The sequence below is a fragment of the Sorex fumeus genome, unplaced genomic scaffold (assembly GCF_029834395.1).
Source record: "Sorex fumeus unplaced genomic scaffold, SorFum_2.1 ptg000009l, whole genome shotgun sequence".
NCBI classification, from domain to species: Eukaryota; Metazoa; Chordata; class Mammalia; order Eulipotyphla; family Soricidae; genus Sorex; species Sorex fumeus.
This window is the reverse complement of record NW_026606066.1, coordinates 50,266-77,636: the sequence shown is the minus strand read 5'-3', so window position 1 is coordinate 77,636 and position 27,371 is coordinate 50,266. Positions and strand designations below refer to the sequence as shown.

At 52.8% G+C, this 27,371-nt stretch overlaps 1 protein-coding gene across 1 annotated transcript in view; it reads right to left on the bottom strand.

Annotated features, from left to right (window-relative positions):
- GLI2 (GLI family zinc finger 2) overlaps positions 1–26,784 on the bottom strand; it is a 252,518-nt gene extending 225,734 nt beyond the window's left edge. Inside the window, exon 1 of the mRNA XM_056110240.1 lies at positions 26,677–26,784. The gene's annotated coding sequence lies outside the window, so the exon portion shown is untranslated. The remainder of the gene's footprint in view (positions 1–26,676) is intronic.
- Positions 26,785–27,371: the final 587 nt, after the last annotated feature.

Below are 27,371 nucleotides of genomic sequence, written 5' to 3'. Positions count from 1 at the left end.
CACTGCAGGGGGCACCTAACTGAGCTGGGGGGCAGGGTGCAAGAGGAGGTGAAGTCCCAGAAGGACCAGGACCAGGTGAGTCAGGAGGTCCTGCTCTCTCTCTCTCTCTCTCTCTCTCTCTCTCTCTCTCTCTCTCTCCTGTCTCTCTCCGCCTCCTCTCCAACTGTCTCTGTCTCTCTCCTGTCTCCCCTTTGTCTCTGTCTCTCTGTCTCTTCCCCATCTCCTCTCTCTCTCTCCTGTCTCCCCTCTCTATCTCTGTCTCTCTCTGTCTCTCTCCCCTTCTCCCTATCTCTCTGTCTCCCTCCTCTGTCTCCCCTCTGTCTCTGTCTCTCTCTCACATCTCCTCTCTCTCTCCTCTCTCTCTCTCTCCTGTCTCCCCTCTCCGTCTCTCTGTCTCTCTCCCCTTTGTCTCCCCTCTCTGCCTCTGTCTGTCTGTATGTCTCTCTCCCGTCTTCCCTCTGTCCTCTGTCTCTCTCTCCCCATTTCTTTCTCTCTCCTGTCTCCCCTCTTTATCTCTCTCTCTCTGTCTCTCTCTCTCTCCCCCCCCACCCTTGTTTCCTGCTGCTCCAGTGGTCACTGCCCAGCCCCCTGTGCGCAACAGATCAATAGATCCCACAGCTGAGATGCCCCAGCCTCTATTTCAAGAAGCCTCCATCTGTTGGGAAGACAAGACCCCCCCACATCCTCCAAGCACAAGACCCACTGGGAGGCACAGCCTGGACAAAAACGGCACTTTACGAACCACCAGGGCGGGGGGGGGGGGGGGGGGAGGCAGGCAGGGAAGCAGGCGGTCAGGGCCATGAGGATTGAGGGCAGCTCCCCCACCCCACGCTGCCCTCCCCTTGGCCTTCACACAGTCCCTTGCAGACCACAGACAGCAGTGGGCAGGCAAGAGGCCAGCACCAAGGAAGCCCCCTGGGGCGGCAGCCCGGCAGCTGCAAGGGGCTTGGTGCTGGCCTCTCTCCCGAGGACCATGCTGTATATGCCTCTGCAGATTCAGAGGGGGACCAAGCAGCTCTGCCCTCGGCTGCCTGCAAACCCCACGGCTCTCCCGTGCTGCAGACCCCCAGACGCGGAGCAGCTCAGAGGCCGCTGATGGCCGGAAAGCACCTGAACACACTTGGGCGTCCACTCCCAGGTGAATGGGTGCTCTAGAAACTCCATAAGCATGTCGCACACTGTTCAGAGCAAGGCTCCTCCTCCAAGCCTCGATACAGCACCCCACACTCTGATGGCCCAGCGAGCCTCCAAGCCAGGGACTTGCTTCTCCCCCCCCCCCCCCCCCGCCCTGACCCACAGGGGCTCACTTGAAGGGCTCTCACTGGGCAAGGGCAGAAAACTAGCAAGGCGGGGGGGGGGGGGGGATGAGAAGGGGCACTGGGTCCTGGAGTTGTAAATCCCGCTCGGCAGCCTGATGGGACGCAGCTGCTCACTCCCACCGGCAGTGGGGGTGCCTCAGGTGAGGAGGCCACCTGGAGACCCCAGCCTGAGAGAAGCAACAGCCAAGGCCAGCACCGCCCTGTGGCTGGAGTGATGGCGTCACACCCGCACACCTCACGGGGGTGGGACGTGAGACGGGAGCTCCGGGGGTGCAGCCGAGGGGGGGGTCTCCTCTGCCTCTGTGCCCGCACACCCCCAAATGGTCCCGAGGAGGAGGCTGGCACAGGGAAGAAGAGAGTCCCCGGCAGCCCAGGCCGTGGCTCCACCCAGCCACACTGCCACAGGACCTCACCTCCACGCCCCTTCCCGAACCTGCCCGCCTCTCTCAGATCCCTGAACCCCAGGGGGTGGGAACCAGCTCCCAGTAGAGAGCGTTCTGCAGAGCCTGGAGAAACCCGTGGGGGCCCCATCGCCCGCCCGCCTGCAGCTTCCCATACATACAACACCGGGCAAGTTCTCAGGGCTTCCTGATCGTCTTCCCACACAGAGGAGCCGGGCTTTGCGACGCCCTGGCCGGGAACATGAAAGGGCCGCTTGTTGACAAAGCCGAACCGACAACACAACCTGCTTCCCCCCCCCACCACACACACACACACACACACACACACACACACACAAGTCCTTGAAAGCCATTTGGGATGGCGGTGGCCCCGACTTGCCTTTCCCGGCCCCACCCCACTGACAGCCGATGCCACGGTCAGCTCAGCAGGGAAGGAGGACCCGAAGGTCGTCCCTGGCTTCCTCTGGGGACAAGATGGCACACGCCAGGCCCCGGGAAAGAGTGTCGCGGCAGCGGCGCAGGCGGTAATTAGGAGGCGGTCCCCTTCCCAGCACAGGACTTGTCCCTGCTCTTCCCCAGAGATCTCCTCCAGGGGGTCTGGAAACTGCAGGACCCCTGGGCGCCCACTCATGGCCACGGTGATCACCCCCAGCGCCTCTCAACACCAGCCGTCTGCACCTTTGCAACAAAGATGCCCCCGCCCCCCCCCAGTGCTCAGCCACAGGGACACTCCTGGGCCTTCGGTCCCAACCCAGCAAACGTGTCCCTTCCACACTCCCTCCCCTCCTTCCTTCCTTCCTCCCTCCCTCCCTCCCTTCCTTCTTTCTTTCCACACTTCATTGATCCAGCCAACAGGTGCTGGTACTAGGCCTGGTGAAAGGGACACAGAAGGCTAAGGTGCCATCGATTCAAAGATCAGAGAGTGGAGCCAGAGTGATAGTACAGCAGGTACGGCGTTTGCCTTGCACATGCCCGATCTGGGTTTGATCCCCAGCATCCCATGTGGTGCCCCAAGCACCGTGAGGGGTTAATTCCTGAGTGCAGAGACAGGAGTAACCCCTGAGCATCACTGGGTGTGACCCAAAAAGCAAAAAAAAAAAAACTAAAATAAAATAAATTAAAGGTCAAGGAGGTGTGTGCCCCACAGGGGGAGGCACACAGAATCAGGGCGAACTGGGCCTATGGAGACTCCTGGAACCCAAGACCAGCCCAGTTCATGCTACAGGCTGGCACCAGCGTGCAGTGCGCCCAAAGGTGAGGGAAGGAGCAGGGCTGGGCTCCAGAACCTTCCCAGTCTTGGCTTCTGCCATACCTCCTCTCTCTGTCAGCTCCAACCCCACCTTGTCCTCCCAGCTGTGGGGCCCGGGGAGGCTTTCCGAACGCCCGTGTTTCTCCATCCTGGGTGGTATGAGGGGGAGGCAAGGCGTGGGGAGAGAGGCTCTGGCAGGCAACCAGAAGCCCAGCGCTGGGGCAGGAGCCACAGTCCAGAGGGCAGGGTGTCTGACCCGGGTTCTAGCCCCTGGCATCTATAGGGCCCCCCGCCCAGCACCACCAGGAGTTAATTCCTGAGTGCAGAGCGCCCGAGCGAGCAGAGCGAGCATCGAGCATCGCTGGGGGTTGGGAGCATTGGGAGCATTGCGCCCAAACAAAACAGAACAGAACAGAAAAAACAGAGGCATGAAGAGTGAGGAAGGGCCCAGGTGGGTGAGGGAGGCAGGGTACACTCCTCTGGGGACTCCCGCCCCAGACCTCAGCTCACCACCCTTGGATGCCTGCTGCAACCACCAGAAGCTACGGAGAGGGAGAGCGAGAGAAGGAGAGAGAGAGAGAAAGAGAGTGAGAGGGGAGGCGGGGGAGAGAGCAGGGGGAGAGAGAAATGGAGAGAAATAGAGAGAGGGAGGAGAGAGAGAAATAGAGAAGGAGGGGAGGGAGAGGAAGAGAGACAGAGAGAGAGAGAGAGAGAGAGAGAGAGAGAGAGAATCAGCCTTACAGCTTCTACCGTGAGGACATTCTACTTTCCCTCCCTCCCACCAGACTCACCACCAGCCCAAGATCCCGACACACTGCCTGGGCCAATCTCCTACTCCGCCCCTACCCCTCCCTTCATCCTGAGGAGGCTGCTACAATAGTGAGCTCTCCCTCAACCACCTCCCTGCTCCGACTGTCCCCTTCCCCTCCTTTCTGAAAATCAAGGAAACAGCAGCAAGATGTTGGCCGGCTGCAGCAGGTAAAGCCATGACTAGAAACGGCCCATCCAGGCACCACCCCCTCCCCACCCCAATCTCCAAATCCCCACCCCCCCACCCCATGCTCTTCGGGCAAGGCCCGACTGCCCAGCCCTCCTGGCCACGGACGGGTTGCACAACAGGGCACTTGGGGTCAGGCTTCTGGGACTCGGCCAAGGGAGGCACAGTCAGCCAAGCACAGAGAAGCATGGGGACAGGACTCCAGAAGGCCCTACAAAGGGGAGGCCAATTCTGTGCCGCTTATTTTACGCATTTATGGCTGCAACACAAAAACACAGAACAGTCGGGGAGGAGAACAGAGCAAAGAGAAGAAATTTCAGAGACGAAGAGCCTGAGATCTGGGATCTAAAAACTGACCCTGACCCAGTGGCCAGAGCAGGGCAGGGGCTGACCCCAGCCCAGCCACAGAAGATAGACAGCTGTCATCAGCATCCTGCAGGAACAAGTCACTCTGGGCCTCAGGGGTGATCAAGCCCTGGTTCAAATTCCCAGCCCTGCATATGGTCCTTTACAGGAGGGACTCCTGAGCACGGAGCCAGGAATAAGCCCTGAGCACTGCTGGGTATAGCCCCCACACCAAACCAAACATCCACAACTATACCCCAGAATAGCCCAACATCTGGCCTCCCCATACAAAGCAAAAAAAATAAAAGGACAAAAGTCTTCCAAATTCCTCACACAACCTCCCAGAGGCCCCCAGGCCCCAGGAATTGTCCAGGAAGGATTTCTGCAGAGGCACCATACAAAACACCCTCTGGAAGCTCCCCAACCCGACTCCAGCCCCACTCCCCTCATTCGGCACCCCAAGATGGATCCAAATCCCAGGGTGAGCTCCAGGAGGGCCTGGCCTATACTCTCTACAGACAGATGAGAGAGCAAGGCCCAGAGAGGCAGAGACGCTAGAAAAGTCACACAGTGCTAGAGGGTGACTCTGCTATCCAGAGAGGAAGCCACAGCCTGAGGGACACAGCCCTGAAGACAAAGAGCCCTAGCCTGTCCAGGGGCACCCCCCACCCCCGCCACAGAGTGCCCGTCCCCACAAAGTGTGCTGCCTGGACAGCGTAGTCCTTCTGGGGTCTCCAGATGATCTCACACGCCCACCAGCACCTCCAGCAGCAGAGACAGAAACAACCCATGTTGGGGACTGGAGCGATAGTACAGCAGGTAGGGCATTTGCCCTGCATGCGGCCGACCTGGGTTCGATTCCCAGTATCCCACATGGTCCCCCGAGCACCTCCAGGAGTAATTCCTGAGTGCATGAGCCAGGAGTAACCCTTGTGCATCACTGGGTGTGACCCAAAAAGAAAAAAAAATACAACCCATGTGGGCTACAGGAAGAGTCCCATGCATGCCACGAGAGGAGGTACAGAGGGGGCCCACCCCCATGCTGTCAGCCTCTTTCTGTTCCCTTTTTCCAGATCAGTGAAGGCAACAGCGCTCAGGCACTCAGGCCTGGACCTGACATCTGCTCCAGCCAGACTTGACTTCCTTTCTCTCGGAGAGGAGCAGAATGGCAGGACTTAAGAACCCCCCGAGTCTCACACTGCCCCGAGTCTCACACTGCCCCGAGTCTCACACTGCCTCCCCCGTGGGCTTTCTGCTCCCCAGAAGAGCAGTGGCTGGCCTGGCCTTTGCACTAGGTGCAGGGGGATGGGGGGAAGGGAAATCCCAAGGGCCAGTCAATAGGCCTCTCCCCAGATCACGAAGGACAGTGGCTGTCGCCTGATTTTCTTGCTTGTTTGTTTTTTTTTCATTTGGGGGCCACACCCTACAGTGCTCAGGCACTTGGGAATTATTCCTGACCGGGCATAGGGGACCATATGGGATGTCTAAGACTGAACCCAGATCAACCCCATGCAGAGCAAGCGCCCTACACAGTGGACTCTCACTCCAGGCCCTGTTGGCTGATGTTCAACTTCTCCCAGGCCCCCCCCCCTCCACTTCTCAAAGGTTCAGGCCCCTCAGAGAGTGGCCCCAGGACAGCTGAGATCAGCATCAGAGGCAGCCCTGGAGACAGGCTCCAGGCCTCTCTCCCTAGCTCTCCACTTCCATCCGGTTTGTCCAGAGTACGCAGCAGAGCGGAGACCAAGCCAAACATCTGTGCCTGGGAAGCAGCTCTCCATCACGGGGGCGGAGGCCCAGGCCCCAGAGGCCAGCCGGGGGTGGGGGCCCCAGGGCTCACTGCTGCAGCAGCGTGATTCACACCAGGCCCCTCCCACTTCCGCTTCCCCTACTCCCCATGACAACATGTTGAACGGGGCCTTTGCTGGCAAGCCCAACCACTCAGGGGCTTTCTGCCCTGCCACGGCTCCCATGCTCAGTCGTGCACACCGCCCCTGAACACGCCGAGGGGAAGGCGAAAACCCAGTCCAAACCTGCAGCCCACACACACACACACACACATACACACATAGACACACATACACACACACACACATACACACATAGACACACACACACACACATACACACATAGACACACACACACACACACACACACACACACGCTTGCCCCACAGCCCTTCTGGGCCAGCCTGATTCTCTGGATCAGGAATATACTCAGAGACAGAACTGTCTGCTGTAAGGACAGAATTCTCCACGTTCAGGAGGGGGAGAGGTGCTTTCGAAGGGGGGAGGGGGGAAGAAAGCAGATTAAGCTTTCTGTTTCCAGCCAAGATCGAATAATAACAGAATGAAATCAAGCTTCCCACTGGAAACCACCGACCCAGACAAATACCTTTGAAACAGTGGTTTTCAAGACATGGTCAACAGAAGGAGCAAGATTCTCCAGGCTGGGAACTACTGAAGTACTCCGCCCTGCAATGCCCCAGGCCTCCGGACTCCTGCCCTGCTGAGGTGGAGTCAAAACCAGGGAAACTGAGGCAGCCTGGAAGGGGGCCTGGCAACATCCAGACAACGAATGCAGAAGAGAGAGCACCCTTGAAGAGCAGGAGGGAGTGGGGGGTGGCTCCCCCTGAACACGGCAATCAGTCCCCAGCACGGCCTGGAACTCCCCAGAATCAGGGCAAGCAGCAGCTAGTGGTGGTTGAGGGGTAAGGGAGCAGTGCCCAACGCACACGGCACCAGTGCCAGCGCCAGCCCACCGGCCAGCCCCCCTAGAGCCTCAGCAGTCCCCGGGCAGCAGCAGGAGAGAATGCACAAGGTTTGTGCTCAATAGCAGGAATAATGAGCCCCTGCTCAGAGCCCATCTAATTACTCTACAGAGCAAGATTAAACTTTCCAAGTGAATCAGCTATGTCCCAGAAAGAGTTCAAGAATATTTAAAGGAAAACAAAACACTCAACACTCGACTAGATAAAAGCTATCATGTCTAGCATTCATCAAAGATTACTTGGAGTGCAGAAAAGTAAAGAAATGAAAAGGAGTAGAAGGCATGGAGCCAGAGAGATAATGCAGCGGGTTAGGCACTTGTCTCACACGTGGCCAACCTGGGTTCGATTCCTGTGGCCACATACAGTCTCCCAAGCACCACCAGGAGTGATTTCCTGAGCACAGTGTCAGGAGTAAGCATCCCTGGGTATGGCCCAAACACACACACACACACACACACACACACACACACACAAAGAATGAAAGGAAGGAAGGAAGGAAGGAAAGAAAGAAAGAAAGAAAGAAAGAGAGAGAGAGAGAGAGAAGGGAAGGGAGAAAGAAAGGGAGAGAGGAAGGAAGGAAGGAAGGAAGGAAGGAAGGAAGGGAGGGAGGGAGGGAGGGAGGGAGGGAGGGAGGGAGGGAGGGAGGGGAAGAAAAAAAGAAAGAAAGAATGAAAGGAAAGAAAGAAAGAAAGAAAGAAAGAAAGAAAGAGAGAGAGAAGGGAAGGGAGAAAGAAAGGGAGGGAGGAAGAAAGGAAGGAAGGAAGGAAGGAAGGAGAAAAGAAAGAAAGAAAGAGAGAGAGAGAGAGAGAGAGAGAGAAAGGAAGAAAGACAGCAAAGCCTATAATGAGAAAACAAACCAACAGTCAAAATTGAGTCAGAGGAGCCAGGGAATAACACAGCAGGTTGGGGCTGTTTGACGTGTACACAGCCATCCCGGATTCGATTCTCTAGCACCCCAATATAGTTCTCTGAGTTCTACCATGAGTAAGCCCTGAGCACAGCCAGGTATAGCCCCCAAACCAAAAGCAAACAAACAAAAAATGAATTAAGAGCTTTAGGATCAAGAGATAAGAATTTAAGATGATTACAGTTATATTCCATATATCCAAAAGTTGGACTGGAGCGATAGCACAGCATGTAGGGCGTTTGCCGGGTTCGATTTCCTCCAACCCTCTCGGAGAGGCCAGCAAGCTACCGAGAGTATCCCGCCCGCACAGCAGGGCCTGGCAGGCTCCCTGTGACATTGTGATGTATTCAATGGGCCAAAAACAGTAGCAGTAGGTCTCACAATGGAGACCCTACTGGTGCCCGCTCGAGCAAATCGATGAACAACAGGAGGACAGTGCTGACAGTATATTCAAAAGTTAAGACTTGGAACACTTAAAAAAAAACCACACCTCACAACCTCAGAGCGTCAGAAGGATAGATAGCTTAAATGTATGGAGCACTTTCCCTGTGGAGGCCCCAGGCCTGATCCCTGGTACCAACATAGCCCCACAGCACTATGGGACCTGGGCATCCGCTGCATCGGGTGGTTTAAGCATCAACCCATCAGGCCCACGCTGCTAGGCTAAGCAATGCTGGGAGTGGAATCCACTCTCTGACCCAGCACCCGGGCACCACTGGGAGACATCTATATAATAACCAACGTCTGCAGTAAGATTAAAGGCAACAGACAAAACATATTTTTGAATTCAAAAAAATAGCCAAAGGAAATTGTATGGGGGATCTAAAAGATAACGGGACCCACGAGAGTCAAAAGTGTAATTGAGAGCCCAAAAGCAAAATGAAGGTACTAGGATGGGAATAAGTATTTGAAGGAAAAGCTAAAATGTTGCAAATTGGATAAAACTACAAAGGCACAGAAAGTCTTCAAGGCAGCCAGAAGAAAGAATATTACCTGGAACCAGAAAGTGACCTCATAAACATGAGTTCATTGGGAGACTGAAACAATTCTAAATGCTCAAGCACCTAATGACACAGTTTCAAAACACAGGACCAAAAAGCTGAAAGAAAACATTTAGAAACTAATACAAAGTTTACCACATTATCCCATCCAGGATTAAGAAGACAAGACTACCAGCCTCATCACATTCAGCCCCCACCATACGGAGATTCCACAGTCGGAAAAATGAAGCAAAATACATCAACAAAAGGGATTCAATTGGTCCAGAAAGAAGTGAGACTTGATTTATTCTCAGGAGATGTAATGATTTTGGTACAAAATCTAACAGCATTCTAGAAAACAAGCTCTAAGAATATATACAAAAATCAGGGTTTTTTCCCCCTACACATTAGCAGACTGAATTTTTAAATGTCACCTATCATAGTGAACCCTAATACTGGAAATAATATAAATTCTTATCAATAGGCATCTAGAAAAACAAATGATGGTATATCCTTAAGGTGGAATACTATGCAGCAACAGAAAGGAATGGGTCTTAGGATGAATCAAAACATTGTTGCCCCAACATACAATTGGTATAGTTTCATTTAGCTGCAGAAAATGCAAGCTGATCTATCGTTACAGAAAGTGAGTGAGTGGTAGCTTGAGGTATAGGGAGGGGGGAGGGGCAAATTTGGAAGGGGCAGGAAGAAAAAGGAGACTTCTGGGGGAAATGGTCTTGCTCCCTATCTTGATCATAGTGGTGATTTTCAGACAGAAGTCAAACTCCATCAGACTTTAGATGAAAGAAAATACCCTGTGACAAAGAGTTTTTCTTCCAACTCTCAGATTGGCAAAGATCAAATGCTCTGATAACACTCTATTGGCCTGGATATGGAAAATCAGCACTCCCAGAAGTTGCTGGTGGAAGAATTAAAAAATAAGTACTGTTGAAGTATATGGCAGATATGCAAAGAATGCCATTTCTATCAAAAATAATCTGGCAGGAAAGCATGTGGGAGGAGGGTCATTCGGACACTTGTAGAAGGAAGTGAACAGCCTGGTGGAGAGTGAGGTGTTGGAATATTGTGTACGTGAAGTTCTATCATGAACAGTATTATAAATCATGGCGCCTGTGATTTTAAAATGTTATTTTTAAAAAGTGATCAGGAAATATTAATTCAAAAAAAATTTCAATGTCTACATTTGTGCCCACACAGAAATTTTATCTCTAAAAATGTATCTACAAGGATATGATCATATCCATAAAATAAAAAATAAATACTGTCATTCAACACAATACTGTTTATAGAGTAGCAAGTATCTAAAAAAAAACTCAAGTGTAATCTCACAATGGGGTGTCTTCCAGATGTAGAGAATGAAAAGCTCTTTAGGTAATCAAATGGAATTGTGAACAAAAAGGCAAGTTATGAAGCCAGAAATATAGCAGAGTTGGCTTTGCAAGCAACCAACCCTGATTCAATCCCTGGAACCACCAGGAATGATCCCTGAGCACAGAATCAGGAGTAAGTCTTGAGCACTGCTAGTTTGGCCCAAAGAATTTCCCCAACCTCCTTACAAAAAAAATAAAAGCCAAGTCATAATATAAGTCATCTATGATGCTGTCATTAGCATAAACAGTAAAGGAAAAGTTTATACATTCATTCTTTTTGCTACCTGCATAAAACACTTTTGGAAAGATACACAAACACACTAACATTATGCTCTGGGAAAACCACGCAGGTTTCGGTCTACAGAACTAATAGGGGTGCGAGGAAGACTATATTTCTGTATGTGTCACCTTTTGTGTCTTTTGGGATGATGAGTCTTTTAGATATACTACTATTGTGAAAATAAATATGGCAATAAAAGTTAGCACTGCAGCACTGTCCTCCCGTTGTTCATCGATATGCTCAAGTGGGTACCAGCAATGTCACCATTGCGAGACTTGTTACTGTTTTAGGCATATCGAATACACCGCGGGGAGCATGCCAGGCTCTGCCATGCGGGCGGGCTACTCTCGGTAGCTTGCTGGGCTCTCCGAGAGGGATGGAGGAATAGAACCCAGATAGGCCACATGCAAGGCAAACGCTCTACCTGCTGTGGCGGAAAAAAAATTAAAAAGAGAGAGAGAGTATGGTGGAGATATATGGCAGATATAAAAAGAATGCCAAGACTGGGGCCAGGCAACACGAAGTGGCTTACAGACGTGCTTGACCATTTCCAGTCGCAACCCCTTTTCACCCAAGAAACACAACACATAGAAGAGGTGCCAAAAACACCTCACATTCTTACATGATTCATCTTAACTTTTTGGTTCTGCACTTCCAGAAACCCTTTACTGCTGCCAAATGTCTCCTGACCTCCACATGTGGTTATGAAATCTCATATGGAGTCACAGGACGCAGTTTAAGAAGCTTGGGTTGAGCGGACCACAAGTTCAACACTCAGGTGCTCCTTAGTCCCAAGAGATCACCCAGGACATTAGGTGCTTGCCTCACACACAGCTGAACCCAGACCCAATCCTGAGCCCCCACAGGGTGCCTAGCATGGCCAGAAGTGATCCTCAAGCACAGAGACTGAGCACTGTCAGGTATGGTCCCCCCAAACAAACAAAAAAGTATATCCATAAAACCCATGTTCTGCTATTCGTGCAGAACTGGTTCCCAGTACCCTAAGTGATTTTCTGGCTGCACCAGAGCCAGGTGAGGATGTAACCCAGAAACCACCACAGTCATTAATACATGCGAGCACCACAGAGGGGCACATGTGTGATCCCAACCATGGCCAACAATGACGATGACAAGGAAGGAAAGGGGAGAACAACAATCCAAGATATAAAGCTAAACGAATACTGAGAAAGGAACTTACAAAACACTAGTAGCGGTCTGATCCCATTCTCAGAAAAATTACAAGGAAGATCCTGGTTGGTGTTAATGCCCAGCTGATATTGGACCCAAGTCAATGGCACAGAAAGCAAGAGCAAAGCCACGAGGCACTAGTGATGCGTAACTCCATGGAGAAAGACTTAGGGTAAAACTCCTCACCCCTCATTACACATTACTGAAGGTTTAACCTTCTTGATATGATTTATGTTTGTATGAAAATAATAAAAACAACAACAAACTGACCTCATGGGTACCTGCCTCAGGGATAGTTAGTCATCTCTGGTGGGAGGAGGGTACGGGTGTGTGAACTGGACCCTGAAATGTACCCGGTGGTACAAACATAATGTTAACTCCCTTGTTTTTTCTTTTTGGTGTTTGGGCCACACCCGATGGTGCTCAGGGCTAACTCCTGGCTCTCTCCTGGTAGACTGCCTGAGAGAACCATATTGGGGTGCAAGGGATCGAACCCAGGTCAGTCCTGTGCAAGGCAAGTACCTTACCCACTGTACTATCACTCCAGCCCTAACTCCATTTTTTTTTTAACAGTGGAGATGCAGGAAAGAGAAACCCAACAGTGCTGTGATGTGATTCCACGAGTGTGGAAAACAGGAGGGAACAGTAACAAGAAAAGGTCCCAGGGATATCGCCAAGGTACCGAGAGGAGCCCATACAGGACAGGGCTGTAGGTGGCTTTTACCGTTTAATTTTATTTTGGGAGGAAGGGAGTTGGGCCAAGCCAAGTAGTGCTCAAGGGTTCTTCCTGGTTCTGTGCTCAGGGATCACCCCCAGCAGGGTTCAGGGGAACATATGGGGGTCCTGAAGAGCAAAACTGGACAGTGACCAAAGCAGCCACGTGCTAGGCCAGTACCTTGCCTCCTGTACTATCTCTCTAGTTCCACTGTCTTCTTTGTACAGCGTGTTTTCATAATTATTTTACAAATGATCTCTTTCTGCTTTTTAAAAAGAGATAGTTGCTACACTAATCATCTTGGAGCATTTATGTACAAAGCTGTTTTTAGAAAATGGCTTATTATGATGGGGAAAAAAACTACTTTTCTTTCCAAAATAGAGAAATCAACAAACACATTTTGACAGAACCTGCTGCAAATGCTTCTCCAAAATTATTAAGGGAGAATTACGGGATACAAAATTATAAACCACGCAGCCTTGAATCTGTAAAAGATGGGGGGACTGGGCTGAATATTAACAGAAAAATGAGGAAGAACAAAGTAACCCCCAAACAAAACACATGTATGTTTGGGGGCCACACCTGGAGATGCTCAAGGGTTACTCCTAGCTCTGCACCCAGGAATCACTCTGGGTGGTGCTCAAGGGACCAAGGGGTAACTGGGGATTTAACCCATGTCGGCTGCATGCAAGGCAAGTGTCCTACCCACTGTACTATCACTCTGGCCTCAAAGCGTATTTTTTTCTTAAATCCAGGACAAATTTGTTGATACATGGGCCATCCTGACCCCTAAGTTGGGGTGAGGTTGGGATGAGGTCACATTTGATTCTGGAGGCCTCGCTCCCCACTCAGGGGGCAAGAGGATGCTCCAGGGCAGCCCTGTAGGGCTGGCTGATGGGAGTCACATAGCACAGGCTCATGAAGACAAGTGTCTCGTCTGCGATGGGCAATCAGCTCAGCTTGAAGCAGCTTCACTAGCTGGACAGCATGGTCACCATCCTGGCTTCTAGATGCGTCGAGCCAGGGACCTGCTTTGGAGAGGCCCTGCGTGAGCAGCGCCGAGCAGTGACGCGATACCCTTCCAGCTCTGTGGTGTGGCTGCCAAACAGGTTGTACCCACTCAAACTGCCTCATTCAGTCATAACCAAAATATACTGATTGCTGGAACCGTGGTGGTGGTTCCGGGGCTAAAAGCACCTGCCTTGCAAATGTGAGGTCATGAGTTTGACTCCAAGGGTCACCTACATGCTCCGAGCACAGTGCAGGCAGCTCTGCTGTCCAGGGCCCCCGTCCCCACCATAAGCTCTCCATCACAGAGCCTGGCACTTATTTGTGCAAGCACGGTAGCTCAGACCCACAACTGCTGAGCACCTCAGGGGTGGGTGCAATCCCTAGGAGCACCACAGCAAGCCCAAACGCGCACGAGCCCCCGGAACAACACACAAGCAAGTACCACAGCTCCGTGAGCACCGAGGTCAAAGCACTGCAATCTAAGGCACGGCCCCTGGCGAGCATCACAGACAGTCACAGTGACCCCCCGGTCATCACCACAACAGCCAAAAGGGAGGAGTGAGGAAAGACATATTGTTCATTATGTACCGGGAGCGCGACAAATGGGGACTTTCACCCTCCCTGTACCCCAGCAAATGGAGCCACTTTATGATATGCTCTCGGTCTCCCATGCTGAGTCAAACCCTGGCTCCATGGAGCCTTCCGAATTTAAAGGCTGCCCGCTGGCCCCTTCCCCACTGCTATGCCTCAGCAGGAGCAGCACTTCTGGAAGTCAGCCAGAGCGCCATGAAATTCCCCTAAATCTGGTGTACCACGGAGGGCCCGAACTTGGCCTCCAAAGGGGAGAGTGAGAGTAAGCATGGAATATTGACCCCTGGAAGATGCGGACAGCCCCCTCCTGGAGAGCTGGCACTGCACAAGGAACAGAAGGGTGGCCTTCGTCTTGGGGCAGAGGTGGAGACTGAGCGGCAGGTGGAGAGAGATGACAGTCCCCACCGTCAGGGCAGCAAGGCTGGGGCTGCCCAGCAGGCAGCCTCTCTGCTGCCCACCCCCAGAGGCTATGGCAAAGGGAAACCAGCCCTAGAGACAGGAGGGCAGCTGTGACCCCAACTGTTCAAGTCTGGAGATGGTGGGAGTTTACTCAGGCAGAAAGTCTCCATGGTAACTGTGAACTGGCACACGGAGCTGCTGTCCTGCATGCGGAAGCCCACAGTGTTATGTCCCTGCAAGGCTACCAAGGCCCTTCCGTCCAGAGGCTTGAGTCTAGAGACTTCCTACATGAAGGCCAACCGAGGTCAAGGACAGCTTCCTTACTCAAATCGGCGATGTTGACCACTCATGTGTCTGACATCCCTCAAACGCAACCCTCACATGACTAAGGTACAGAAACCAGCTTCCCAGGCACCAATGACAAGGCTTCATGTACTGGGATGAGTTCAATCCAACATTCTCATCTGAAAGACAAGGAAGAGCTGGGAAAGGAACACGCTGAGAGGAACTGAGGCCTGTCCAGGGTTCTTACCAATGTCCATGCAGAGCCAGGCAAGAACCACAGCTACCTCAGAACTTTTCCAATGACACATCCACCAAACCACCATTTCCCTCCTAGGAAAAAAATAACTCACAGTGGATATAAAAGTATTGTACCAGAGATTATTGTTCATGGTACCAAGTGAACAATAACACAAGCTTCTATGAAGTAAAACTATGAGGTTGCTGAGTCATTTCATAAACAATTGCTCTTGCTTGCTCAGATCAAGTAGGTCAGTTCAGAGACTGCTAATTTAACTCATTTTTAAAGAGAATTGTCAGAGGAGTATGATTAAATCCCATTTCTCCCTATTGAAAACCTTGCAGAACTAACCAACAAATATTTACTAAGCAGAAATTAATCGTCAATGGCAAGATAATACTGATAAGGGTGGTGAGCAAGGAAAACAGCAGAGACAAGTGAGAGCCTCAGTCTGAGATTTTAAAAAAATCTCCACGGAAGAGGTGACACTTGCTATACTGGCTTCATAAACAGAAGGATGTACCAGGGACCGACTGCAAAGGGTTTTGAAATTTCTTCAATGGATGGAGGGATGGGTGGGTGGATGGATGGATGGGCAGAAAAATAGATAAATGACAGACAAATGGATGGACAAAGGATAGATGAAAGATTGATGATTAATGAATAGAATTGTGTGTGGATGAATGAATGGATGATGGATAGGTGGGTGGATGGATGGATGGATGGATGGATGGATGGATGGATGGAAAGAGATGAATGGGTGGATGGATGGACTTATGAATTGATGAATGATGGACAAATGATGGTTGAAGGATGGATGATTGGTAGAGGTAGGGTGGATGAATGGAAGGGTGATGGGTGGATGGATAGATGAGTGGATAATGGATAAATGGATGCATGATGGGTAGATGGACAGTGTTTGGTTGGACAGATGGAACCAGGTTTATCCTCTCTTCCCCATTTGACCAAAAATCCTTCCAACAGGCCCATGGAGTGACCAGAGGGGAATACTCTTCAGAGAGCAGGTCAGGAACAGACCAGAAGCAGGTACCATGTTCTCTATTACAGATGGACAAAGGGTCTGTCACAGAGTTCACTGTGACACAGGACCTTGAACAGGCCAGGTTCAGAAATACCGTCACATCCCGGTCCTCTCCAGTGACCACTGGAAGTGACTCTTGCTCCTCCCAGCCAACTTTCCATTGTTTGTTATCTTTGAGGTCACACTGGCTATTCTGTGACTTTATCCTAAAGTCATCTCTCTGCTGGGAGAGGAAGGTGAATGAAAACTGGAGAAGACGCTGGGCATCAGAGACCATTGGCTCTCACGGAGCAAGTAAGGAGGGTCCTAGAGCAGCAAGTGGGGTAAGTGGCAGGCACCACACAGATGCCCCAGGCCTACATGACTAACTGATGACTGCACAAGGACTTGCTCTCGGTGGCAACTGCCACACTGTGTCACTGTCAAGACACAGAGAAGGAGGCTGAAGATTTCCACCCTGGTGTGAGAGATCAAGGTGGGAAGAGGCTGTGTGGACTGAGTCACAAAAGTCACCCCCCCCCCCAGTTGATGGCTCGTAGTGCCCACCTGGAGTGGATCCAAGGCAGCCCCGGCAGCCTTGCTGGTGGTCCATCCATAGCTGTGGTCTCAGGGCTGCATTGGCAGGTCTCGGGGCTCCACTCTGCAGGAATTCCCACTCAAGAAAGCTCTGGGCTGGAGCGATGGCAGAGCAGGTAGGGCATTTGCCTTACACAAGGCCAACCTAGGTTCGATTCCCAGCATCCCATATGGTCCCCCAGGAGTAATTCCTCAGTGATTCAGGAGGAACCCCTCAGAATCACTGGGTGTGATGAAAAAAAAGAAAAAGAAAGAAGGAAGGAAGGAAGGAAGGAAGGAAGGAAGGAAGGAAGGAAGGCAGGCAAGCTCTCCGAGCCTGAGACTCTACATAGTTTAAAAAAGCGCCATATCTGAACAGGAATGATAATACAGTGGGGAGGGTGTTTGCCTTTCATGCAGCGAATCCGGGTTCAATCTCCAGCATCCCATATGGTTCTCAGAGTACCACCAGGAGTGACCCCTGAGTACAGAGCCAGGAGTAACCCTTAAGCAGTACCTCCCTGAAAAAAAAATGCTTTGCATCTGAATTTGGAAATTCAGGAGCCTCAGGACCCCCATTTAGAGCTACTTGAGAACTTACTCTCAGATTGACCACTGCTAACCCATTCCAGTTCAAGTTGTGTGAGTTCTTTTTGTTGTTGTTGTTGTTAGAAAATATTATTTTCTGATTTACAGAGAGCTGGAACAGCAGGCCAAGAGGGTGCATACCCTCACAACTATTAATCCATGTTTAACTTCCACCTCGCCCCAAACCTGGCTAATTACTGACCTGAAGCCTTATTATTACAACAATTAACACACATTTTCTACAAGGTATGTGTTATATATGTTTTCTCGCACTAAAGTAAGCTGGAGGAGAAAATGTTATCAAGAAACTTGTTAAAGGGGCTGGAGCAATAGTACAGCAGATAATACAGCACTTGCTCTGCACAGAGCCCATCGAGTTGGATCCCCAGTACCTCATTTGGTCCCAAGCTATGCCAGGAGTGATCCCTGAGTGCAGAGCCAGGAATAAGCCCTGAGCACCCCCAGGAGTGGCCCAAAAACAAAAAGAAAAAAGAAAAATAAACTCATTCAGGAAGAGAAAATTTTTGGTTTTATGGGGAGGAGGAAAACGCCTTCAGAAATGGACCAACAGTCCAGACTGCTGTGCTGCCGCAGTCTACTGTATACTGTCCCAGGACAAATACACGTATCACACATCCCACATTCACACTTTGCATGAAGAAGAATGCACCACGCTACCATTAAGGAACATATTATTTATTATAATAATGTGCCACATCTTCTATGGAAGAAAATGCTGTCTCACATGTGAACCTTGCCCTCTTGCTCCGACTCCTGGCTCATGGACCAGAACCTTCCTGGCTGAGCAACTGCTGACTCTGATTGCTTCCTTCCCCACATAGTAATGCAGGCACGCTCTCATCTAGTCCACAGACACCAGAAACAACCCCTCACCTTGATCCTGGCCTACTGCAAGGGCCAGCCGGAAACAGCTGTCACTGTCTGGCCACCACCAATCTGCAGAACGTCTGAGTGATGGGCCTTCAGCCTGCCAGCAGGTCGCAATGACCTCAATTTTTGGAGATGTCAAGTCAAAACTCCTTTCTTATCCTTCAGATCCAAGACATATTTCTGTGTCAGCCCCCTCCCTCACCATCGCCCAGACACACACACACACACACACACACACACATGCACACACACACACACACACACACACATATCCACTGTCCATTGTACTTCAGGAAAATCTCAAACAGTGGTTACAGGCTGAGTACTTCCCCCTTCCTCCAAAATCCTTCCATGTACCTTCCACCACAACCGTTACTAGCAAGATGACACATTCCTCCAGATGCGCCTTGTGCAAATTTCTGCAGAAGTCAAATCAATGGCAATGACCCCCCTCCCCACACCCCCCTCAGACTCAGTACCCCTACTGCCTTCCCATCTGAGCTTTTGGAAAACTCCAGAAACAGGACAGGCTGAAGTAAAAAGAGAAGGACAGGAGGGAGCAGGGAGCAGGTACCTTAGAACCTCAGCAGTGTAGCTAGCTGGTAAATATATGTGTGTGTGTGTGTGTGTGTGTGTATGTGTGTGTGTGTATATATATATACACACACACATGCGCACGCACGCGCACACACACACACACAGATACATTTATGAGCTGGAGCGACAGCACAGCGGTAGGGCATTTGCCTTGCACACGGGCGACCCGGTCAGCCCAGGTTCAATTCCTCTGCCCCTCTTGGAGAGCCAGCAAGCTACTGAGAGTATCTCGCCCCCATGGCAAAGCCTGTCAAGCTATCCGTGATGTATTAGATACGCCAAACACAGTAACAACAAGTCTCACAATGGAGACATTACTGGTACCCGCTCAAGCAAATCGACGAACAACGGGAGGACAGTGCTACAGTGCATTGCTACATATACATATATATATATATATATATATATATATATATGTTGCACAGGGCCAACTGCACTGTGAATATGAGATGCAAACTACAATAACCAAACTACCTTAAAATGTGCTTGCTTCTTTTTTGTTTTGGGGGCACACCCAGCAGTACTCAGGGCTCACTCCTGGTGGTTCTCAGGACAATATGGGGTGCCAGGGGTCTACCCTGAGATGGCCACACAGAAAGAAAGCACCGTACCCACTGGATGGTCTCTCGTGTCCATCCCCTGCTTCTTAAGCCACGACGTGATGAACTGCAGAGTCTCAGAGAAAGAATCAACAAATGAAGAGCTATTTTCTGGCCATCCAGGTCTCCGCCACCACAAAGACTTGCATAACTATCTTACAGGTTTAAAAATATAGACTTCTTTTTTTTTTGCTCCCAACATAATGAATGAGCTTAAATATTAGAAGTTGAAATTATTAAGTAAATCATTTCACCTGCAAAGCTTCCATTTGCATAACATTAATTCATGATGGCAGCTAAAACAAATTCATCACATTCTGTATATTAGAAGCTGATTTATGTACGAATTGAAAAAAAATCATGAGCTCAAAATTATGTTGACAGGATGTACATGCTCAATGGAGAAAGATTTTTCTCTTTCCCTCTTTCCTTTTTTTTTAAATCATCCAAACAACTGAATTATGGTGGGAAGGAAAAGGATTTGAAGAGAGGAAGGCGGCAAAGGACCGGCATCTCTGAAAATGAGTAATGCCGCCGCCTCGCACGCGTGGCGGCTCTGGGTGCGTGTACACACACACTCTGGTTATTAATGTCAAGAATGCCAAAGATACGCTGCAAAATCATTACCATTCATCGCCACTAACCACCATTAAATTTCAATCAATTCTACTTAGCACAAGTGTACTTGAGCGGCCCTTACAGTTCCTTATAAACGTGGCTCAAAAGTCCGGCTGACTTATTGCATTGTCCGCCACACAAAGCAGCATTGCCGGGACCCGGGGACGGATGCTCTTAACATCCTAAGCAGTCAAAGATCCTTCTTTTTTTTTTTTTTCTGAGCGCTAAGAGGGCTTCAATCCCTACAGGTCAAGACAAATGGGAGGGAGGGGGCTACTATTCTGAGCGACCACCCTTCCTTTCCTGCCTTTGTGCGGGCCACACAGCTGGGCCTTCAGTGGCTGCAGTCTGTCCCACAGATGCCTTATGGAAAAAAGTTTCTGCAGCCTCTCAAAGTTTTGCAATGTGGCACCTCTCCCTCCTAGGCCTGGTGAAATGCTCTTCGCTCCGGCTGCTAAGTGCAGAGCATACTCAAACCCCTGCTCCTGGAAGGAGGAGGGCCATCAGCAGTGGAAGGAAGCCCGAAACTGCCAGCATAGGCTCAGGCCGGGGCACCCTGGGGCACAGCTGCTGTCTCTCCCAGGTGGGTGCCCTCTGGGTGCCGACAGTATCCTGCCAGCCCCCCGGGGGGGGGGGGGCCCTACACCCAGGCCACAAAGGAGGAGACATAAATCCAATCGGAATCTGCCTGCTGGCTTCCTTCCCAGCTCACCACGAGCTGGGTCCCAATGGTCCCCACCCATCAGAGGCAGGGGGTGGCACAGTCAAGACAATTATTCGGGGGCCGCAAACCAGGCCACTGGGCAGGTGGTGGTGCGGCTGGCCTGGCCACTTGCAGCACAGAATGTTCCAAGACACAGAGTTCCCTCAGCCTGGATGCACCGCTTCCTGGACGTCTCCAAGGCCAGTTCTCCCAAAGGACAGAAAATAAAGGAGAGGTGGGTAAGAGAGGAAGGAGAGAGGGGAGCAGGAGAAGAACTTGGACAGGAGGACTGGAGAGAGGAGAGAACGGGGAGAAGGCAGCTACAGGAGAGAACAGAGAACGGGAAAGAGAAGAGGATGCGGGGCAGAAAGGGGGTGAGGGAGAAAGGAAGGCAAGAAAGGGAGACAAAGAGAGAGGTGAAAGGAGGAGGGGGAAAAAAGAGTGGAGGAGGCGGACTGCTAGATAGACCTACGTACGATAGATACAAACCCAAGACTGCCAGGAAGCTTCTGGAAAGATCAAGAGTTCACCCTATTTCATAGAACGGAGCATCGGGGCAAACCCCGCCGAGTCAGCAATGCGTAATCACACCAGGGGCTCTGCTTTAATTACAGGTTTGAGAGCTGGGAGATACTTACTGTGTCCCTGGGAAGGCCCGGGCACTTAGAATGGTTTGTAAAAGTTGGGGAACATGAATATTCCCCCACCTACACACACAGGCACACACAGAGCGTACCCCATAACCACAACTGAGCCATTTTCCTCCAAGATGGGGTGGGAACAGGGTCCTGCAGTGAGGGAGACACACGTCTGCCACAGCCACGACAGATGTGCTTCTAGTATCCAGTGGGGACAAGAGTCCCAGAGGAGTCCTTGGTGGTCAGCAGTGAGGCCAGAGCGCGGGAGGCCAATCTCAGGCAGGGCTGAGCCACCCTCCCTCCTCCCCCAGAGTTCCCGCCTCCACCTACCTCCACCCCCTTCTTGCAAGAGGCCAGGGGCCCTGGGCAAGAAAGGGGGGAATCAATCCCTAACTAATGAATAATAATAATAATTTTAAAAAGTTCCCTGTATTGCACTGCTGCTTTGGGTTCATTAAACTTTCCACAGATTTGAAAAGGAAAATATAATCTACAACCCTGACAAAGTGAACGGGTGAAAAAGAAAAGCCCAAGAATGAACAGGGAGACAGAAATGATATCTGATCAGTGGATGACCACGCGGTCACTGAAGAATCTCAATGGACCGTCGCCCTGGTGGGGCCTCCCTTCCTTTGCTGAAACTCTCCATTCAAAACAATAGTAAATGCCCCGTAAAACTTTTTTTCTTATGCTAATGCATGAAACCAGGCACTTGCAGTTAAAAAACACACTTTGCAGCAACCTGGGATCTTCCTAAGCACACACATGCAGAGCGCACACAAAAAGCACATCCGCTCACTCAATTGAAACCCCAATCTCAAAAAATTGTTTAATAGGTGCTCTCTGGTCACACATCTGAAGTGAGCTACTTGCCCCCATGCGTATGCTTTTTCAGAAAAAAAAACACACAGGAGTCCTGACTATGATAAAGAAGATACGAAACCCACAGAAAGAATGAAGCACTTTTTAGAGTACTTCCCGAGGCGGGGAGAAAGGGGGGGAGTTGGGGGGTGGGGGGAGCTTGAAACTGAGTTTCATGTTGGTGAAGGGTGTCTTTGTCACCTTTCAAAAAAAATCTCAAAATCGAAAAACAACGACCCATGATTTTGTTTGCTTTCAAAACCTCTATATTCCGCAGCAAACTCTCATTATTAATTTTGGAGAAAATGAGGAGCATTGCGCTGGTGCTCCGTGTTGACTTGCAAACCACACGGCTGTTGTTCTCGACCAAGAGACTCGCCCCACATATCCAAGCCCCACGCCTGCCTGGGGGAAAAAACAACAACGATTCCAGGGCAGCAGCCTTGCCGTCCCGCCAGCTTTAGAAAACGGGAACCCTGCTCACGGAAAATGCAGCCTGTTCGGGTTGCCGCCTGTGCAATCCCCTCCTCCTCCTCCTCTTTGGGCCCCTCTGAATTTTCTGGAATCCGAGAATACAGTTTCTCTCTTTGGCATTCTTCACGTGTTTCATTTATCCATGCCTCTGACACTTAGTGAAAAGAAGGGGGGAGGCGAGGGGGGCTGGCTTCCCCCGGGGCTCCTTTTCAAAGGGCCCAGGCCCAGCGGGAACAGCTGCAGCTGTCCCCAAGGAGGTCTACCAGGCTGGGCCTGGCTGTCCCTCCACGCACCAAGAAACAGACCCTGGCACAGATAGGAACACACACACACACACACACACACACCCTAAAGCAGCAAGGCTGGTGGCTCCACCTCCCGCAAGCTGGCACCCTAAGCAGGCAGGCACTGGGATGAAAGGCGCTGCTGAGCATTCACTCTCTGCCCCTGGAGCACACAAGGACGGACTGACGACCGGGTTCTGGCCGCGTGGGCCTTTAACAAGTCAAGAGGGAGGAGAGGGGTCGAACATGCTTACAAAGTGCATACACCAACCTACTGGTTTCATGTAAAGAATCACTGGCATGGGGTGGGGTGGCTACGTCCCTTCCCTCCACCCGCCACGGAAGAGGGTGTTTATTAGACAAATACTCAATTTTGTCTGCCGGCCTGTTGAATCCCCGGGTTTGCTAATCCAGCCCGCGGGGCTGCACTGTGTACAGGGCACTTGTGGAAGTACAAAAAGCGTGAAGTATTTGTGTAGTTTTCCATCTGCAGTGCAAACAAGCTGGCCACAGTACACAGCCCCCAAGACCCCCGCAGCCAGGCAATGAGCTGCTGACCAAGCTACCCTGGAAACCCACCCCCCTCACTCTTTCTGAGAAGGCCACTCAAAGGATTTCCTCTCTGCGTGGGGCTCTCCACATAAGAGGGCTGAAGCGCCCCTGAGGAAGTAGAGTGGTCCTTCATTCCAAGGACGCCTGACCAGAAGGACCTCGTCAAACTACAGCACCGTTAGGTGGGCCAAGCGGAGAGTTGCAAGGCCACGGTCAGGGTCGGGAAGCCGTGGAGCAGGAGTGTGACCCTGTGTGAGCTCCCCCCAAATGACAAAAACAGTACAGCTCCACCTGATTCCCTGCCTGACTGCCTGCCTCAGTATCCCTCAAGAAGCATCTTTGAAACAGATGCGGAGTTGCGGGATCCCCTAAACAAGCAGAGCCCTCCCCTAGATGGGGGAATCCCAGTGAAACACCGCACACCCCCCTCCACCCAGCATCATTCAATAACCCCAAAAAACTAGCGCCATCAGAGATGCAGAGATAGTACAGCAGGTAGGGAGACCAACCAGGTTCAATATCCTGGGACCCCATATGGTCCCCCAAGCACCACCAGGAGTGATTCCTGAGTGCAGAGCCAGGAGTAACCTCTGAGCATCTCACTCTCACCCCACCGCCCCAAAAAGACTAGCATCTTCCAAAGCTGCCTGGAACACTAGAAAACCCGAACTAGGCGTCTCTGCTAAGCGACCACCTTCCATCTGTCGATCCAGGAATGTGAACCTGGCAGAGAACACCTTGTCAACTTCCTGTGACTCTGTGTCTGGAGGGTGGGAGACTGGGAGTGCCTGGGAAAACGGAAGCAGGGAAGATGAAGGAGGGCGGAGTCGGCAGGAGGCAAAGACATCGGGCTCTAAAGTCATGCCCAGGGCTCCCCAGAGGCTGGGAAAAGCTTATGGGAGCATCAAAGCTCAATCCGGGTTCCTTGGAGTCCCAGGGAGACCTGCCCAGGGGGAGGCCACACAGTGAATTTCCCACCAAGCCACTGCAAAAGTGCTCCCAGGCTGGGTAGGGGGCAAGGGGGGAAGGCCCATCCCCACTTCCAAGGAAGCCCCCACGGCCTGGGAAAAAGCAACACCCAGCCCAGGTAAGGAAACGGACAGGAGGGGGCTTGTATTGAGGTGACTAGAATAAACAGATCCCATAGGGGAGATGTGTGACCAGCCCGCCTATTCCCGCCGCTTTTCACCGCTGTATATTTTGGATTTCACAGTTTATTTACTTTACTTTTTGGCACTGGGTCCCCTGAGCATGCCAATACAATATTTGTTTAAACACTATTTTATGCCGCTTGCGAGGGAAAGGTTTACTTTCAAATTCTCCAACATCCCCCAGAGCCTCGTCTGCAAACAGCATAGGAGCGGTTTACAACTGCTCCCTTTATCTGAAGCTGTCGGGATTAAACCTTCACACGCCCGGCGAGGGTGGAGGGGGCGGAGGGGGGGGGGGCGAGGGGCTCGGCCCCGTGGCCCGCGCGCTACAAAGCCCCCGCGTACCGAGCACCCTGTCCCGGCCCGAGAGCATCGGAGCGCATCAAAGACCACCCCCACCCCCCACCTCAAGGGCCCAGCACCAGACTCGAAAGAAGTTGCTTCCAGTCGCATCCAACTCTGAGATCCGCAGGGAGGAACAAATTAATACAAAAGCAGGAGCAGGAGGAGGAGGAGGAGGAGAAGGAGGAGGAGGAGGAGGAGGAGGAGGAGGAGGAGGAGGAGGAGGAGGAGGAGGAGGAGGAGGAGGAGGAGGAGGAGGAGGAGGAGAGGAGGCACGGAGCGGCTGGGGTAGCGTGGGGGGCGAGCGCGCGCGCGCCAGGCCCGCGAGCGCCTCCAGTGCCGGTCAACCCGGGTGAGGCGCGCGGGCTCCAGTTCCCCGCGCTGTAACAAAAAAAAAAAAAGAAAGAAAGAAAGAAAGAAAAAAAAAAAGTCGGGTTTCCTAGGAAATGACAGCAATTACCACGGGGCTGAAAAGGCGCCGAGCTGGGTGGACTTGCAGCTCCCCGGCGCGGCGGGAGCGCTCACCCTAGCACACACAAGCACGCGTTCCCTGCCTCCGCCTCCTCCTCCTCCTCCCTCTCCCTGCACCCCCCACCCCTGCACACCAACACTCCCCCACTCCGCCCCAGCGCAGGGAAAAAACGCTCCCCGCTCCTCTCTCTCTGCACCCCCCACCCCTGCACACCACCACCCCCACCCCACCCCAGCGCAGGGGAAACGCTCCCCACTCTAAACCCTTAATAGGATTGGCGCCCAACTCTCCCCGCGCCTCTCCCCATCCATCACACACAGATCAAGTTGCAGTAGTGGATTTTTCAAATTCCTCAGCAAATATACTTGTTGAGAGATTGCCCCTGGGGGTGGGTAGGTAAGTAGTGGTGGAGTGGGGGGGATGAGTAGGGGGCGGGGAGGAAAAGTGAAGGGTGTGGGGTGGGGGGCCCTGCAAGGCCGGGGCGAGGGATTACGCGAGGATCCCTTCGGGAAGTCAAGCGGATCTCGGGGCAGAGGGCTGACGAGGAGGTGGGGGCGGAGGAGGGGAGGGGTGGGGTGGGGGAGCACGCGGGGAGGCTAGAGAGCCTGACCGAGGGGGAGGGGGCGACGGGCCGGACGCGAGGAAGCCGGAGCGGGGAAGAAAGAAAGGCTGCGGCTCGGCTCGGGACGCGCAGCAGTTGCCGAAGTCCACAAGTGGCCGGCGGCAGCCAGCCTCTCCTTGCGCAGTGCCCGTCCCTCCTCGGGCTCGCTCCCGCCGGCCTCCTTCCTCCCGGAGCCTCGCAGCATCCCAGGCTCCCGTGCCACCCCCCGAAAATTAAAGAAGAATTTAAAAATTTCAAAGAACATTGAGAAGAAAACAGCGCAGGCTGGGGCAAGTGGGAGATGGGAGGGGGCCGACCCGGAGGCTTCCCCCAGGTAGGAAAGGGAAGAAGGGGTGCAGAATCGCCACACACACACACACACCGGCCACGGGTTTCCAGTCCCTACCCTTCTTTATGTCCCCACCTTGCCGAGCCAGAGTCCGACGCGGGATGCCCTCCCCCCGCCCCCGCCCCAATCCTAGCCCCTCGAGGGCCCCGAAGCCCGGCGCTCCGAATCCCCGCGCCCTGGAGCGGACGCCCGGCCGAGGGACCCTCGGGAGACGGCGCAGCATCCCCGCCTGCCCCGGGGAGAGGGGATACTGCGCGGCGCGAAGCGAGCCGGAGAAAGGCCAACGCGACTTTACCGAGGAAGACAAAAGTTTGCTCCTAGCACGCAGGTGGGCTCTCGGGCTCCGGGCGCTGTCTGCGGGCCCCCATCCCAACCCGACCGGCGCAGCGAGCGGCCGCGGGCTGCCGTGTGTCCGAGGGGCCGGCCGGCCGGGGCGGGGCCGGCCACGGAGCGAGGGAGCTGGAGGGGCCGGGGGTGCTGGCGGCGGTGGCCGGCCGGGCAGCCGCTCCTACCGCCCGCTGGAAGGCAGCTCCCCGAGGTCCGGGCGCGCCGCGCGGCCCGCGCTGCCGCCGCCGCTTCCTCCGGCTTCCCCGGCTCCTCCTCGCCTGCCTCCGCGTCCGCCGCCGCCGCCGCCGCCCGCTCCTCCTCGGAGTCGCATCGATGGGACTTGGAAAAAAAGTCCTGCTCGGAGCCGCGCTGCCTCGGCTGGCCAGCCCCGGCGCTCCTGCAACCCGTCAGCGCCGCCGGGACGGCGCAGCGCCCCCGCGCGCACGGCCAGGGCACGCCCGCCCGCGCCGCCCGCCGCGCGCCCCCGCCTCGGGGGGCGCCCGGGCGGCCCGGGCTGCGAGGGGGTGGGGGCGGCCTCGGACTCCCTCGGCCGGCCCGGAGGGAGGCGGAGCACTGCGCTGCCAGAGAGTTGCAGCGGACCTCTGAGCGCCGTGCTCGTCCCCAACACTTTATTATTATAGTTTTTTAAGGGCTGGGTGAGGG